Source organism: Syngnathoides biaculeatus, chromosome 14 (genome assembly GCF_019802595.1).
Source record: "Syngnathoides biaculeatus isolate LvHL_M chromosome 14, ASM1980259v1, whole genome shotgun sequence".
Lineage (NCBI taxonomy): Eukaryota > Metazoa > Chordata > Actinopteri > Syngnathiformes > Syngnathidae > Syngnathoides > Syngnathoides biaculeatus.
In genome coordinates, this window is record NC_084653.1 from 2,068,639 (window position 1) to 2,084,758 (window position 16,120).

Genomic DNA, 16,120 nt, shown 5'->3' on the forward strand with positions numbered 1-16,120 from the left:
GTGTTGTGGAGCGCGGTGGCTGTTGATCTTTGTATGCAGAAAACCGGCTGGTGGCATCCCCCACTTCCAGGCGTTGCCGTGGAGACGAACAACACCAAATAAGGAGCGGAAAGTTACCATCCCGGCCCAGGACAAGACTGCGGTGAGGGGCAGTCACTTTTACCATGGACCCACACATATAAAAACCTTGTGAACCCGGGCAGCTCTTGTCTTATCCTGCCAGAAGACACATGCCTCGTGTGCGGCAGATACCTAGATAAGACCCGGACGTCTGTATTGCACATTCCTTTGTAATAAATCCATTTGCTGTTAACTTTGTCTAATTATTGGTCATCTCTTCCTCGATCAGCGAACACGCGTAGGGTCCAAACTCACAAATCTCTACACTTACAATCACTGAGGAATTCTCGACACTATCGAGTCTCCGTGCTCATGTAAGTTGCATCACTGGTCCACCTTGAGTACATCAGAGGCTTTTCCCCAGAAATGAGTCGTTTTTTCAGGTGATGAAAATTAGGTCAAAGTTCGCTAACTTTAATTCAAAAACACATTTTTGGGAAAAAAACATCTACCAGGATATGTATTTCATGGTACAGTTGAACATGTATTTTCATCTAGATAAGAATTTGCATTAGAAATTACACATTACAATCTCTTTAATACCTATATATGGGCAAGCACTTAAAGGAAGACTTTGTCGAAACTAATAGGAATGGGAGCACACATTGAAAGTTAGGAGATGAGGGTTCAGTGTTTCTTTTAATACCAGAGTTATCTGCAGATTTCACCGAGAAACATCTCTAAATTGGAAAAGTATTATCGAATCGAAAACATGCAAGATGAATTGGACATTCTAAATTGCCCATAGGCGCGATTGTGAGGGCGAACGGTTATCTGTTTCCATGTGCCCTGCGATTTGGTGTCAACCAGTTCAGGGGGAACCCTGACTCCTGCCTGTTGATAGCTGGCATCGGTTTCAGCACTCCTGCGAGCCTTGTGAAGATAAGCAGCTAAGACAATGCCAGATGCCAAATGTTGTGTGAGTCTCGTGTAAGTTTACGAGCTTCTTGTGAGCGATATGCCTCGTTGCCATATCTCAGCATTCCTGTGGCACCATAGTGAAGTTAAGTCTTGTTTTTTTCATGTTCCATGTTTTTGCATTGTAGTTATCTGACGTTTTTTCATGATTTTTGGACCTTGCCTTCTTGCCACTCAATTTAGTGTTTTTTCCTTGCTTACCCGTGTATGAGCTCTGCCTGGAATTAAACCATCCTCAAAAACCATGTCACTGCCTCGAAGTCTTGACAAGAAACTTCTTGTGAGTGATTTGCCTCATCGCCATGTCCCAACCTTCCTGTGCCAACATAGTCAAGTCTTTCTATTTTTTCATGTTCCAAGTTTTTTCCAAGCCTTGTAGTTATCTGATCTTGTTTTATGATTTTTGGAACTTAACTTCTTGCCACGCGTTTTTGTGCTTTCCTACCCCTTGTCTCTTGCCCGTGATACTCTTTCCACCTATTTTGATGAATTTCCTACCTTGTGTTGACAAATCAGCTCCCATGTATTGTTTCCAGTTGTGGATTTATTTTTGTTTGTAGGGTTTTATTTTATTTCTACTTTGTGTAGTTCCCAGCTGTCATTTGGCAAGTGGCAGGATACACCCTGAACTGGTTACCAGCCAATCGCAGGCCACATAGGGACAGACAACAGTTGCACTCACAATCACACCTTTGGGCAATTTAGCGTCTCCAATTAATGCATGTTTTTGGGATATATGAGGAAACCAGAGTGACCAGAGAAAATCTACGCAGGCAACATACAGAACATGCAAACTCCAAAGAGAACCTTGGTCCTCAGAACTGTTCGGCCTCTAAGCTGTGCTGCTTCTTCTTTTCCTTTCGGCTTGTCCCATTGGGGGTCGCCGCTGCGTGTCATCTTTTTCCATCTAATCCTATCTCCTGCATAGTCCTCTCTAACACCAGCTGCCCTCATGTCTTCCCTCACAACATCCATCAACTTTCTCTTTGGTCTTCCTCTTACTCTTTTACCTGGCACCTCCATCCCGAGCACCCTTGAACCAATATACTAACTCTCCCACCTCTGGACATGTCCAAACCATTGAAGTCTGCTCTCTCGAACCTTGTCTCCAAAACATCTGACTTTGGCTGTCCCTCTAATGAGCTAATTTCTAATCCTATCCAACCTGTTCACTCCAACCTCAACATCTTCATTTCTGCCATCTCCAGTTCTACTTCCTATTGTCTCTTCAGTGCCACCGTCTCTAATCTGTACATCATAACTGGCCACACCACTGTTTTAAAAACGTTGCCCTTCATCCTTGCAGACACTCTTATGTCACATAACACACCAGAAACCTTCTGCCAGCTGTTCCAACCTGATTGGACCCATTTCTTCATTTCCTTTCCATACTCACCATTGCTCTGGATTGTTGACCCCAAGTATTTGAAGTCGTCCACCCTTGCTATCTCTTCTCCCTGGAGCCTCACTCTTCTCCCTCCACCCCGCTCACTCACGCACATATTCTGTTTTACTTTGGCTATTCTTCATTCCTCTTCTTTCAAGTGCATGCCTCCATCTGGCTAATGGTTGCTCCACAAACTCCCTGCTTTCACAGCATCTCACGATAGTCATAGTCTCACAGTCCAAGGGGATTCCAATCTAACCTCAACTGTGAGCCTATCTCCTACCACGGGAAAAAGGAAGGAGCTCAGAGCTGATCCCTCTTGAAGTCCCACCTCCACCTTAAATTCTTCTGTCACACCTATGGCACACATCACCATTTTTCTGCTGCTGTCATACATGGCCTGTACTATTCTACCATATTTCTCCGCTACACCAGACTTACGCATACGGTCCCAAAGTCCCTCTCTTGAAACTTTGTCATAGGCTCTCTCTAGATCCACAAAGACACAATGTAGCTCCTTCTGACCGTCTCTGTATTTTTCCACTAGTGTCCTCTAGGCAAATAATGCAACTCTTTCTCGGCATGAAACCACACTTGCTCGCAGGTACTTACTTCTGTCCTGAGTCCAGCCTCCACTACTCTTTCCCATAACTTCATTGTGTGGCTCATCAACTTTTTTCCTCGATAATTTCCACAGCTCTGAACATTGCCTTTGTTCTTAAAAATGGGAACTAGCACACTTTTCCTCCATTCTTCAGGCATCTTTTCGCCCGCTAGTATTCTGTTGAATAAGTTGGTCAAAAACTCCACAGCCACCTCTCCAAATTATTTCCATACCTCCACCGGTATGTCATCAGGACCAACTACCTTTCCATTTTTCATCCTTTGTAGTGCCTTTGTAACTTCTCCCTTACTAATCATTGCCACTTCCTGGTCCTTCACACTTGCCCCATCTTCCTTCTCTCTCATTTTCTTCATTCATCAACTTCTCAACGTATTCTTTCCATCTATTTAGCACACTTCTGGCATGATTCAACACATTTCTATCTTTATCCTTAATCACCCTCCCCTGCTGCACATCCTTCCCATCTCTATCCCTCTGTCTGGCCAATCTGTCAAGATCCTTTTCTCCTTCTTTAGTGTCCAAACTGGTATACATGTCATCATGTGCCTCTTGTTTAGCCTTCACATTTTACATAACACCCTCAATTTCAAGTTTATGCTTCATCACTCGATCTGATACCCTTTTCACCTCCAAGACATTCTGAGACAGCTCTTCCTTTAAAATAACCTCTACTCCATTTCTCTTCCCATCTATTCCATGGTAAAATAATGTAAACCCTGCTCCTAAACTTCTCGACTTTCTACCTTTCCACCTGCTCTCTTGGATGTACAGCATGTCAACCTTTTTCCTCATCATCATGTCAACCATTTCCTGATCTTTTCCTTTCATAGTCTCAACAGTCAATTTCCCAACACTCACTTGTAGGCTCTCCACATTCCTCTTCTTCTTCTGCCAATGAATCTGGTTTCCTCCTCTTCTTTGTCTTCGACCCACAGTAGCTGAATTTCCACCGATGCCGTGCAGGATAGAGGTGTCGGGGGAGGGTGTTGTTAACCCAGGCCATGACCGATCTGGTATGATATTCTTTAGATGAACCCTCATATTTTGTCAGGAGCACGAGGCACGGGGCTGGACCCAGATGCAGGACTCTCAGGCAGAGGCATAATATATGATGTGGCTTTATTTCAGAAACAGGTCGATTCCAAAGTCCAAAGCAAGGCAGAGGTACACATACGCTAGGCTAGGCAGGATTCAAAAGACATAAAGCAACGTCCGATTACTATGGGGCAAACTAATGATCACAACAGGACGGGATTAACCAAAGGGCACAGAATCACTGTGACGAGGATAGCTCAACAATACACTTACTCTTAGTGGTGGAGAATCCAACTGGCACTGAACGTAACACACTGACACAAGGCAACGAACTGGCAACTGCCAGTGACAATACTCCAAACTGAAATACATGGTCAATTAGAGTGCTGAATATGCAACAGCTGTGATGAGTGCCAGAGGTGGCACCGCCCAGAGCAGTGGCCAGGCCACGCCCATCTAGGCAGTGGTCCAGCCTTGCTCATGACATATTTATTTGGCACAGTTTTACGCCGGATGCCCTTACTGATGCAACCCTTTGCATTTATCCGGGCTTGGGACCAGCCTATAGATTGCACTGGCTTGTGCCCCCGTAAGGTGGCATTTGCTGTGTCGCTACCTCAAATTCTAAAAAAAAAAAAAAAAAAAAAAGACTGGTCTTTTCCTGAAAAAAATATTCATTACTGTATATTACATTTATAAGGTTAGGTAACATTTAATTACCCATTTTTGTCTCAAATATGTAAAGTACAAATACTTTTTACATATTTTAAACGTTCTGGTCCCCACAAGAATATACTTCCCCCGCTACTTTGCGGTTTTTTACTTTTCGTGAGTGGATTTGGACCCAATTTACAGTGAAAAACGAGGGATTACTGTATGTATATTTTCAGCTGTACAAATAAGACACAAGACATGAAAGATTTTGATTCAATGAACAGCTCCAATTGAATGTCAGTGGCATTTGTTTTCAATGGCTATCCCCATTCATACATTAAGCTGCATCATCATTTTTCAGGATCGTAACACAATCTCTACTACCGACTGTGACATATTCTGTTTTTCATTATGAATGCACATTATGTGTGAGTGTCACGTGGTTAAATTTATCCATCTTCCGACGTGTTGGTATTTCTCAATCTCATAAGTGACTTCATAAGCCCAGATCCACCTCTTATACTAAAAATATCTTGATCAAAGTGATGCAATACTATTAATGGAAGTACAATTATGTAGAAACATAAACTTCCCAGACTTTGCAACACCGTTTTTCACTCCTACCAAAAACATACTAGATGAATGTATTTGTTGATGGCAATTTTAAGGTTCCTTAATATAACATATTAACTATTTTTAATGAGAGCTCAAAAAAAATCTTAATTTCTCGAACAAATCACCGACATTGTGATTTCTATTTTCACAGATAACTAGAGGAACACAATTGTGGCATTGCATTAGAAGGTGTTGTCGGTCGATTGTGTGACAATAAACAAACAAACAAATAGATAAACATCAGTGAATCATCCATCTTGATTCAGTTGTGCCCAATACGATGATTGTGTCGCGTTTATTAACAGTTGGTTTGACTGGCATTTTCTGACATTCCTGGGATTTTCTGATGTGTCACTACACGCGTGCACATAACTGTGAGAAAGCTGGTGAGATGGACTCCAATTAAAAAAAATAACGCATGGGTGAGTCGGACGAAGTAAAAAGACTAAAATGTACTAAAACAGCTAACAAAAACTACTGTTAAACAACACAGTGAACCCATGAGAGGACATATTTCAGTCTTTTAAATACTAATTACATTTTATTAGAAGATTGGCTCATTACAGGCTTTTTGGAAACGTATGACTTAAAACGATTGAATTCTGATCTCTGCTTGGCATTCATATTACCGTGTAAGCAACAGCTGGGCACTACTGAGCAATAAAAAGTGTACAGGAGAAATAATCCCCCCTCCACTCACTGGACATAGACCGCGGGAGGTTGGCAGCTTGAAAAGTAGACCTTGGGACAAAACGTTTGGGCACACCTGGTGTCGTGCTACGGTTGCTTGACTTGTTGCACATAGTGTGGATTCGGTTCCCACTCTTGTGAGTGTGTGTATGTGAGCACTTATGATTGCAAACATAAGTTCAAAGTTAATGATTTTTTTGCTAAAAACTAAGTTTGAACATTAAATATGTCTTTGTAGTGTATTCACTTAAATATAGGTTGAACAGGATTTGTAAACCATTGTTTTTATTTTAACAGAACATCCTGACTTTATTGGAATTTGGTTTGTATGTAGACTACAAGAGGCATGGAAAAGAAGATGAATAATAATCAATGTCTTTCTCAGCCCTGATTTCCACAGAGATTGTAGGCTCTTCGCAAATGATTAAGGAGGTAGCGGTTAGTCCAGAGGCTCTGATGGATCGTTCATGGAAAAGTCAGCACCATGAAATTCCTTTAAACCCTCACATTGATGACCACAGAACAACATGCCGAAACCATGCCAAGCCTTAGTCCAGATATCAAAATATGTGTGTCTTTGTGTAGGTGTGTGCCTATGGTTTGTAAGATATGTCACTGTGTAATTAAGATTATTTTTGGTCCATAGGTTTTTGATTGTAGTATGTTTTGCATTTTTCATTGTCTGAACAGGTCAGTGTAAATAGGCCACAAATTACAACTACTTGACAATATATGAATTGAAAGGTTTAAAGAATGTTTAAACATTGTCCTGTCTATGCTGCTAAACCTCCCACTCAATTGTTCCCTGGTGTTCACAAAAATGTTTTAAAAGCTCAGGAAGTTCCTATAAGCTGTGGCCAACTGCAAGAGTTCAACAGTTGGAGGAAAAACCAACAACATTATCTGTCACAGGGACACAGTTTTCCTTAAAACCTCTGAACAAAAAAAACCCCTACAAAATCAAACATTACAATACACTAAATACATTTACCCTGTTATAAAGTAAACCTCTGTTATATCGCTGTTTTATTGCAGATTGAGTGCATCAGATTTTTTTTGTCAGTTTAGTGCATTTTACTGACAAGTGCATCTCTGATGAAGTACTCATTATTGGCGACTTGAATTTTAATGTGGCAGCAGTGACTCACATGAGATCTTTTTCTTAGAAGAAAAAGAAACCTTGAGAAATCTCAACTCATACATTTGATAATAGACGAAATTCCTTGCAGATACCAAAAACCAATACTAGACAGCCTCTGTTTAAAACTCAAGCGACAGTCTATAGTTTTATTAAGCAAAGTTACAAGACGCTCAATGAACAGCGCATTCTTTTTCTTTTTCTTTGGCTTGTCCTGTTAGGGGTCATTATAGCGTGTCGTCTTTTTCCATTTAAGTCTATCTGGTACATCTTCCTCTCTAACACCCACTGTCCTCATGTCCTCCCTCATAACATCCATCAACCTTTTTTCTGGTCTTCCTCTCACTCTTTTGCCTGGCAGCTCCATCCTCAGCACCCTTCTACCAATATACTCATTCTCTTGCCTCTGAACATGTCCAAACCATCGAAATCTGTACTCTCTAACCTTTTCTAGGCTGTCCCTCTAATGACCTCATCTCTAATCCTATCCAGCCTGTTCACACCAAGCGAGAACCTCAGCATCTTCATTTCTGCTACCTCCAATTCAATTGTTTCTTCAGAGCCACTGCCTCTAATCTGTACATCATCGCCAGCCTCACCACTGTTTTATAAACTTTGCCCTTCATCATACTCTTCTATTACATAGAACACCAAACACCTTGCGCCAACAGTTTCATCCGGCTTGCACCCGTTTATTCACTTCCTTACCACACTCACCATTGCTCTGTATTGTTGACCCCAAGTATATGAAGTCGTCCACCCTCGCTATCTCTGGGTCTGGAGCTTCACTCTTCCTCCTCCGCCCCTCTCATTCATGCACATATATTCTGTTTTACTTCATCTGATATTCATTCCTCTCCTTTTCAGTGCGTACCTCCATCTTTCTAATTGTTCCTCCGCCTGCTCCCTGCTTTCACTGCAGATCACAATATAATCTGCGATCACTGCAGATCACAACATCATCTGCGAATGAATGAACAGCTAATAATATTGACATAAACAAATGCAAGTAAAGAGCTATGTTCAGATTGATTTTCTTTAACATCACTGCAATGAATTCTATTTTTCCATCATACTTTTTGATAATATCCACACACCCGGCAGCCCCCCGTTTCTTTAATTGGTTTGGTGGAAGCAAGACTCATCGGTTGGTCCTAGATAATTAGTCAATCCCGCGTTCCTCAGCATCGGCTGTCAATCCTAGGATCCCACTTCTGACACCAACTGCTTTGGCAAATATTTTTCTGGCAAAATAACTAAATTTTGTCTCTGTGGGTTTTTATTTCAAAAACAAAAGTTTTGTAAAGAGAGGAAAATGTAGAAGTTTCACGTGTTGTTGCCACTTACTGAAACCTAGACAAAAATCCCTTTTATTTCATTAAAGTGAGAGACGTAAAGAAAGAAAAAACAATAATCATTGTCCAAATGCACTCAACTTACCAATACCGAATACCAGTTAGCAAACATGACATAGCTAGGAACAATTAGCCTGCACAGTATGACCGGCAGAGAGCGAATCCTCACCACAAAACGATAAAGCCTGTGAAGGTTGTATAAAACAGATACAAATAATATTTGGTGTATAAATAAAAACGTACATTTTCCAACAAAATTGTCAGGTCTGTTAGTGTATGGACTGACGCCAATGCTTAAGGCAGGAATCACCTGTTCAGATCCTGTCCACATGACCTGTTGTTCACATCATTGAAGTAGGGCTCATCTGCCATAGGTACAGTATGTTTTTGCAGAATGTGGATTGTGACCTCAAGTTGAGAGATAAATCTAAATCTAAAGTATCACAATGACATTGAATTGCATTTACAAAACACTAGTTTATATAATTGTGATACTTTGCAGATTTAATTTGTGGTGTTTTCTGGAACGTACGGTCCCTGAAAAATTAGGGTTTACTGGACCTTATATTTTTTTATCTTGTAAAAATAATTCTGTGCAGACCTTGACTGTAAAATTGGGCAACCGTATGTGATATCTGTGAGCGTTTGGTGACTTATTTTCTCTGCTTTAGAATGCCACCATAACCACAAGAGTCAAGACAGATCTCCTTTGCAAATGGACATACTGCCTGCAAACACAGAGGACATTAGATTTGAGGAGAAACAAGCTGCTCTCTAATCAGCTCTCTCAGCGCAACAAGGCTTCTGTTTCCAAGGCAGCAATGTGTTATTCATGCACATCTGATCCACTTCAGAAAGGACAACATTCATTTATGAAATATTTGTCTTGGGGATTTCCAAGAAGACGTTCACAGTTTTCTCCAGTGCATTAACCCTGCTACTTTTTTTTTTTTTTTACTGTTTAGCAATAACGATGAAACACATTCGGTTTTGTTGCAAGGCTGAGGCATTTACAACATAAAGAGCATATTTTAAATATATATATATATAAATACCAAAAATATTGTTTTATGTAGAAATTTCAATTGTATTGCTTGTGTTTGAGGACCGAGTTCTCCAATGATAGTATGCTCAGACACTCTACTCTTATCCTCAGCTGTTGAGGCTCTGCTGCCATGGCAGGGTCTAATTATGCATTTGAGCATGGGAGTTTAATTTGCACGTTTCATTTGAAGTGATTGACACTCACATAAGTTATGCTGAATGCTGGTTAACGACGGGAGAGGCAGTCGATAGACACTAAGCTCCATCACTGTGAAACAACTTACTGAACCTACACAAGTTGAAGAGAAATTTAATGTCCAAGAAAACTCAATGTTTCAGAGAAAAACACTTCATAATCATTTTTGCTGGTATGGGTGTGTATGACTGAAGGCGATAATGGAATTCTGAAATATCTTTGCATTTACTACTGTACATAGTGGTTTGGTCACCAACATTTTAATACAAGTCTGAATGTGATACATATTCTTTGTCAGATGCATGTCTGATTGAGCCAATTATTTTAGTTGTGCTCTGGGCGAAGGGGATAGAAATCCCAGTATTCCATTTGGAAAGGAGGAGGTTTCACTCTTGGGTACAAACAGAAGCATTCAATTGGGCAGAAAGACAGTGTTTTGGCAACTCTTTTTCTGACACAATCAGTAGGAGAAAATCATATCTTGAGGATTTTTATGATAAAAAGAATGGAAACGCTTGCAAAGAGAGGAAAATCTTGAGTTGTGACCCCTTACCAAATATCACACTATAAGTCATTTTGTTATATAAAAGTGAAGGAAACAGAGAAAGAAAAAACAAGACAGTTTTCTAAGTCCAGCTGTATACACATGGAGCCAGTAACAACCACATGAAAAATAGCCTGACCGGGAGAACTAAAAGCCACAACAGGACAAAACCTGTGAAAGTTGAAAGTAGAATTAATATTTGGTATACAGTAATCCCTCACTGCTTCACCTATTATGGCTTCAGTGCATCGTGTTTTTTTTCACCCTAACCACCCCCCACACTCTACACACACAAAAAAAAAAGCCAGATCACCTTACAGTATGTACGATATCACTTTAAGAAGAAAAAAAACTGACGAATAAGAATAGTGGATTCAGATTTCCGTTGCAGGGACACGGGTCACAGGGCCTGCCGCTCTCGAGCCGGGTCCGGAGGTTGGGCTCGAAAGCGAGCGTCTGGTGGCCAGGGCTGCACCCATGGGGGCTGGCCAGGTACAGTCCGAAAGGGCAACATGGGTCCCCCTTCCCATTGGCTCACTACCTGTGAGAGGGGCCATAGGGGCTGGGTACAATGTAAGCTGGGCGGTAGCCGAAGTCGCGGACCTTGGTGATCTGATCCCCGGCTACAGAAACTAGCTCTAGGGACATAGAATGTCACCTTTCTGGCAGGGAATGAGCCTGAGCTGGTGCATGAGGTCGAGAAGTTCCGACTAAATATCGTTGGACTCGCCTCTACGCACCACTTGGAATCTGATACCAGTCCTCTTGAAAGAGGTTGGACTCTTCTCCACTCTGGAGTTGCCCACGGAGAGAGGCAACAACCATGTGTGGGTATACTTATTGTCCACCGACTTGGCGCCTGTATATTGGGGTTTACCCCGGTGGATGAGAGGGTAGCTTAACTCCGCCTTTGGGTGTGGGGATGGTTCCTGACTGTTGTCTGTGCCAATGCACCAAACAGCAGTTCAGAGTACCCACCCTTATTGGGGTCCTTAGAGGGACTGCTGGAGAGCGCTCCATCTGGGGGCTCCATCATTCTGCTGGGGGACCCGTGAGGGCATTGACAGTGAGACCTGGAAGGGCATGATTGGGAAGAACGGCCACCCTGATCAGAACCCGAGTGGTGTTCTGCTACTGAAGTTCTGTGCTCATCATGGATTGTCCATACGAACACCATGTTCAGGCCTAAGGGTTTCCACATTTGCACTTGGTACCAGGACACCCGAGGTCGGAGCTCGATGATCGACATTGAGGTCGTGTCATCTGCATTGCGGCTGCATGACTTGGACACTTGGGTGAAGAGAGTGGCAGAGCTGTCCAGTGATCAGGACCTGGTGGTGAGTTGGATCCGATGGTGGGGGAAGATGCCCATCTGATGTGGAAGGCCTAAATGTATTTTGAGGGCCTGCTTGGAATGACTGGCAGAATCCTCTGTCAGAAGTCATTTCAATTCCCACCTCCAAAAGAACTTTGCTCAGGTTCTGTGGGTGGCGAGGACATCAAATCCGAGTGAACGATGTTCCGCTCCTCCATTGCTGAGGCGGCCAACTGGACCTGTGGCGGTAAGGTGATCAGTGCCTGTCATGGTGGCAACCCCCGAATACATTGGTGGACACCAAAAGTGACGGATGTCGTTAGGTTGAAGTAGGAGTCCTGTCGGGTATTTCTGGGCTGTGGAACTCCCGAGGCAGCTGAAAGGTAACGGCTGGCCAAACGGAATGTAGCTTTGATGGTCGATAGAGCAAAAACCATTCAGTGAAGCCATGGAAAAAGACTTCAAGACACCTTCAGGGAAATTCTGGTCCACCGTCTGACATCTCAGGAGGGGGAACCAGTGCACCATCAACACTGTTTATACGGAGGATGGCATACTGCTGATGTCAACTCGGGACGTTGTGAGTCGGTGGGAAGAATACTTCAAAGACCTCCTCAATTCCACCAACACCCCTTCCCATGTGAAAGCTGGGTCTGGGTTCTTTGAGCCAGCACCTAGCCAGCTGATCTATCTCTGGTGTTGCGGTCACCAAGGTGGTTAAAAAGCTCCTCGGTGGCAGAGCTGTGGGGGTGGATGAGATTTGCCCAGAGTTCAAAAATGCTCCGGATGTTGTGGTGCTGTCCTGGTTGACATGCCTCTGCAACATTGCGTGGGCATCCGGGACAGTTTCTCTGGATTGGCAGTGGATTGTGTTCGAACTACAGGGGGATCACATTCCTCAGTCTCCCTAGTAAGGTGCTGGAGAGGAGGGTCCATCGGGAAGTCGAATCTCAGATTCAGCAGGAGTGATGTGGTTTTCGTCTTGGCTGTGGAAAAGTGGACCAGCTGTACACCATCGTCAGGATCCTCGAGGGTGCATGGAAGTTCGGCCAACCAGTCTACATGTGTTTTGTGGTCTCTCAGCTGGCCTGAGAACACCTCGAGATCCCCCCGGAATAGCTCAATGAAGTGTTTCGGGAAAGGAAAATCTGAGTATCCATGCTAAAGCTGCTGCCCCTGCGACCTGGCCAGGAGATGTGGTAGAAGATGAGATTGGCTACAGGACTTCCGCGACCCCCAAGAGGAAAAGTGGCTCCAAAAATGGATGGCTGGATGGATGGATCAATGAATAAAAAAAGCCAGATCGGCTTTTTGGAGCTAATTGGCGGCACATCATCGAAGCCCCACCCAGCAATTCTCCCTCCCTCTCCGTCATTTTCTGCACTGTGAGTGTGTGCGGATTACCTCTCTAGTTCACAATGCCTCCAAATTACTGTGCTTGATGTTAAAGCTGCCCCCGAAGCACCCAAGCTGAAGAGAAAGATGTGAAATAAGAGGATTGTTTAAAATGGGAGCTCCCTTTGCTTTGTGGAAAGCGGATAACAGAAAAACGGCCAGGTGACTGAGGAAGATAATGACGATCAGCAAAAACATTTGGAGATGCTCAAAGATGGTAAACGTTACACTTGTGTGGTGCCATTATGACGAGAATGAATCAGCGGCGCGATACAGTACATCAAGAATGATCTGGTAATGATCCATTAAAACCGCTTCAATACTTTTAATAAGGAAGTGAAATGTGTGATGAACCTCAAACTGCAATTAGGGATTCACCCCCTCAAGGATGAGACTTTTCTGCAAGCAAAGTTTTGTTTGAAATATCTTAAGAGTGTGCAACAATATTATACAAGTTGTTGAGTTTAGCATTTGTGTTGACGGGGTTATGTCCTTCTACAGGGTGTTGGATTAAATGGATTAATTGTACATAAAGTCATCTGATCTTTACTCTCTTGTTTTGCTTTTAATGCTTTTTACTAGGTTTAAAATGCCGACATTGCTTTGTTTGCTTATGGTTGCTTTTTTTTTTTTATCAACTCATAGTTGCTTTATTTATCACGTTTGCTGTGTTTGTTATGCTTGGGCTTAAAGAAATAAAATCCATGGTGATCTGGCCAGAACAGGCTGGAGAATATCAGAGAGACACATCCTGCATTCTCTGAGCAAAAGGTCCTCTTGTCGAGAATATGGCACCACAACGACAAAACAGAAGTGATGTCACACCAGTGAAGCGGAAGAGATGTAACAGCAGCGCTGCAGGATTTATGTCACAACTGTGCGTCAGGGACATTCAGTGCCCGACACGAGAAGGCATCACGTGTTTGCTTTGTATGTGACTTTCTTTTCTGGTATAAAAATGTTATTTTATCATTGTTTAACACGACATTTTCACTGTTGTAACTTTTTTATTCTTTTTCTTCTCCTTTTCTTCTTTTCCTTTTGGTTTCTCCTGTTAGGGGTCGCTACAGCTTGTGATCTTTTTCCATCTAAGCACATCTCGTGCATCTTCCTCTCGAACACCCACTGTCCTCATGTCTTCCCTCACAACATCCATCAACCTTTTCTTGGTCTTCCTCTCGCTCGTTTGCCTGGCAGCTCCATCTTCAGCACCCTTCTCCCAATATACTCACTCTTTTGCCTCTGGACATGTCCAAACCATCGACGTCTGCAGTCTTGAACCTTGTCTCCAAAACATCCAACTTTGGCTGTCCCTCTAATGAGCTCATTTATAATCCTATCCAACCTGCTAACTCCAAGCGAGAACCTCAACATCTTAATTTCTGCTACCTTCAGTTCTGCTTCCTGTTGTCTCTCCAATGCCACCATATCCTAATCCGTACATCATGGCCGGCCTCACCACTGTTTTATAAACTGCCCTTCATCCTAGCAGAGACTCTTCTGTCACATAATACACCAGAAATTTTCCGCCAGCTGTTCCAACCTGCTTGGACGCGTTTCTTCACTTCCTTACTACACTCACCATTGCTCTGGATTGTTGACCCTAAATATTTGAAGTCGTCCACCCTCGCTATATCTTCTCCCTGGAGCCTCACTCTTGCCCCTCCACTCCTCTCATTCACGGCATATATTCTGTTTTACTTAGGCTAATCTTCATTACTCGCCTTTCCAGTGGATTGTGTTCCAACTACAGGGGGATCACATTCCTAAGTCTCCCTAGTAAGGTCTATTCAGAGGTGCTGGAGAGGAGTGTCTTTCTAATTGTTCCTCCACCTGCTCCCTGCTTTCACTGCAGATCACAATATCATCTGCACACATTATGGTCCAAGGGGATTCCAGTCTAACCTCATCTGTCTTATCCATTACCACAGGAAACAGGAAGGAGCTCAGAGCTGATCCCTGATGTAGACCCACCTCCACCTTAAATTCTTCTGGCACACCTATGGCCCACCTTGCCATTACCATCGTTCTGCCGCCGCCATACATGTCCTGTACTGTTCTAACATATTTATCCCCGACACCGCATGGAGTACCACAGTTCCGCTCTTGGTACCCTGTCATAGGCTTTCTCTAGATCCACAAAGACACAATGTAGCTCTTTCTGACCTTCTCTGTACTTTTCAATTAGCATCCTCAAGGCAAATAATGCATCTGTGGTACTCTTTCTAGGCATGAAACCATACTGTTGCTTGCAGATACTGACTTACGACCTGACTTTCCCCTCCACTACTCTTTCCCATAACTTTTATTGTGTGGCTCATCAACTTTATTCATCTATAGTTGCCACAGCTCTGCAAGTCCCCTTTGTTGTTAAACATGGGAACTAGCACACTTTTCCTCCATTCTTCAGGCATCTTCTCGCGCGCTAGTATTCTGCTAAATAGGTTCGTCAAAAACTCCACAGCCACCTCTCCAAATTGCTTCCATATCTCCACCGGTATGTCATCAGGATCAACTGCCTTTCCATTTTTCATCCTTGTTGAGCCTTTCGAACTTCCCACTCGCAAATCATTGCCACTTCCTGGTCACACTTGCCTCTTCTACTCCTCCTTCTCTCTCATTTTCTTCATTCATCATTTTCTCAAAGTATTCTTTCCATCTATTCAGCACACGACTGGCACCAGTAAACACATTTGTTGCTCTAACCTTATTCACCCTTACCTGCTGCACATCCTTCCCATCTCTATCCCTCTGTCTGGCCAACCTGTCTAGATCATTTTCTCCTTCTTTCGTGTCCAACCTGGTATTCATGTCATTATATGCATCTTGTTTAGCCTTGGCCACCTCTCCATTTGCCCTACGTCTCATCTTAATGTATTCCTTTCGCCTCTACTCAGTCCTTTCACTGTCCCACTTCTTCTTTGCTAATCTCGTTCCTTGTTTAACTTCCTGTATTTTGGGGTTCCACCACCAGGTCTCCTTCACCCCTTTCCTACCAGAAGACACACAAATTACTCTCCTGCCTGTCTCTCTGGTCACTTTGGCTGTAGTAAGAAGGCCACACAGCATTCTTCCTTTCTCAGATTCCA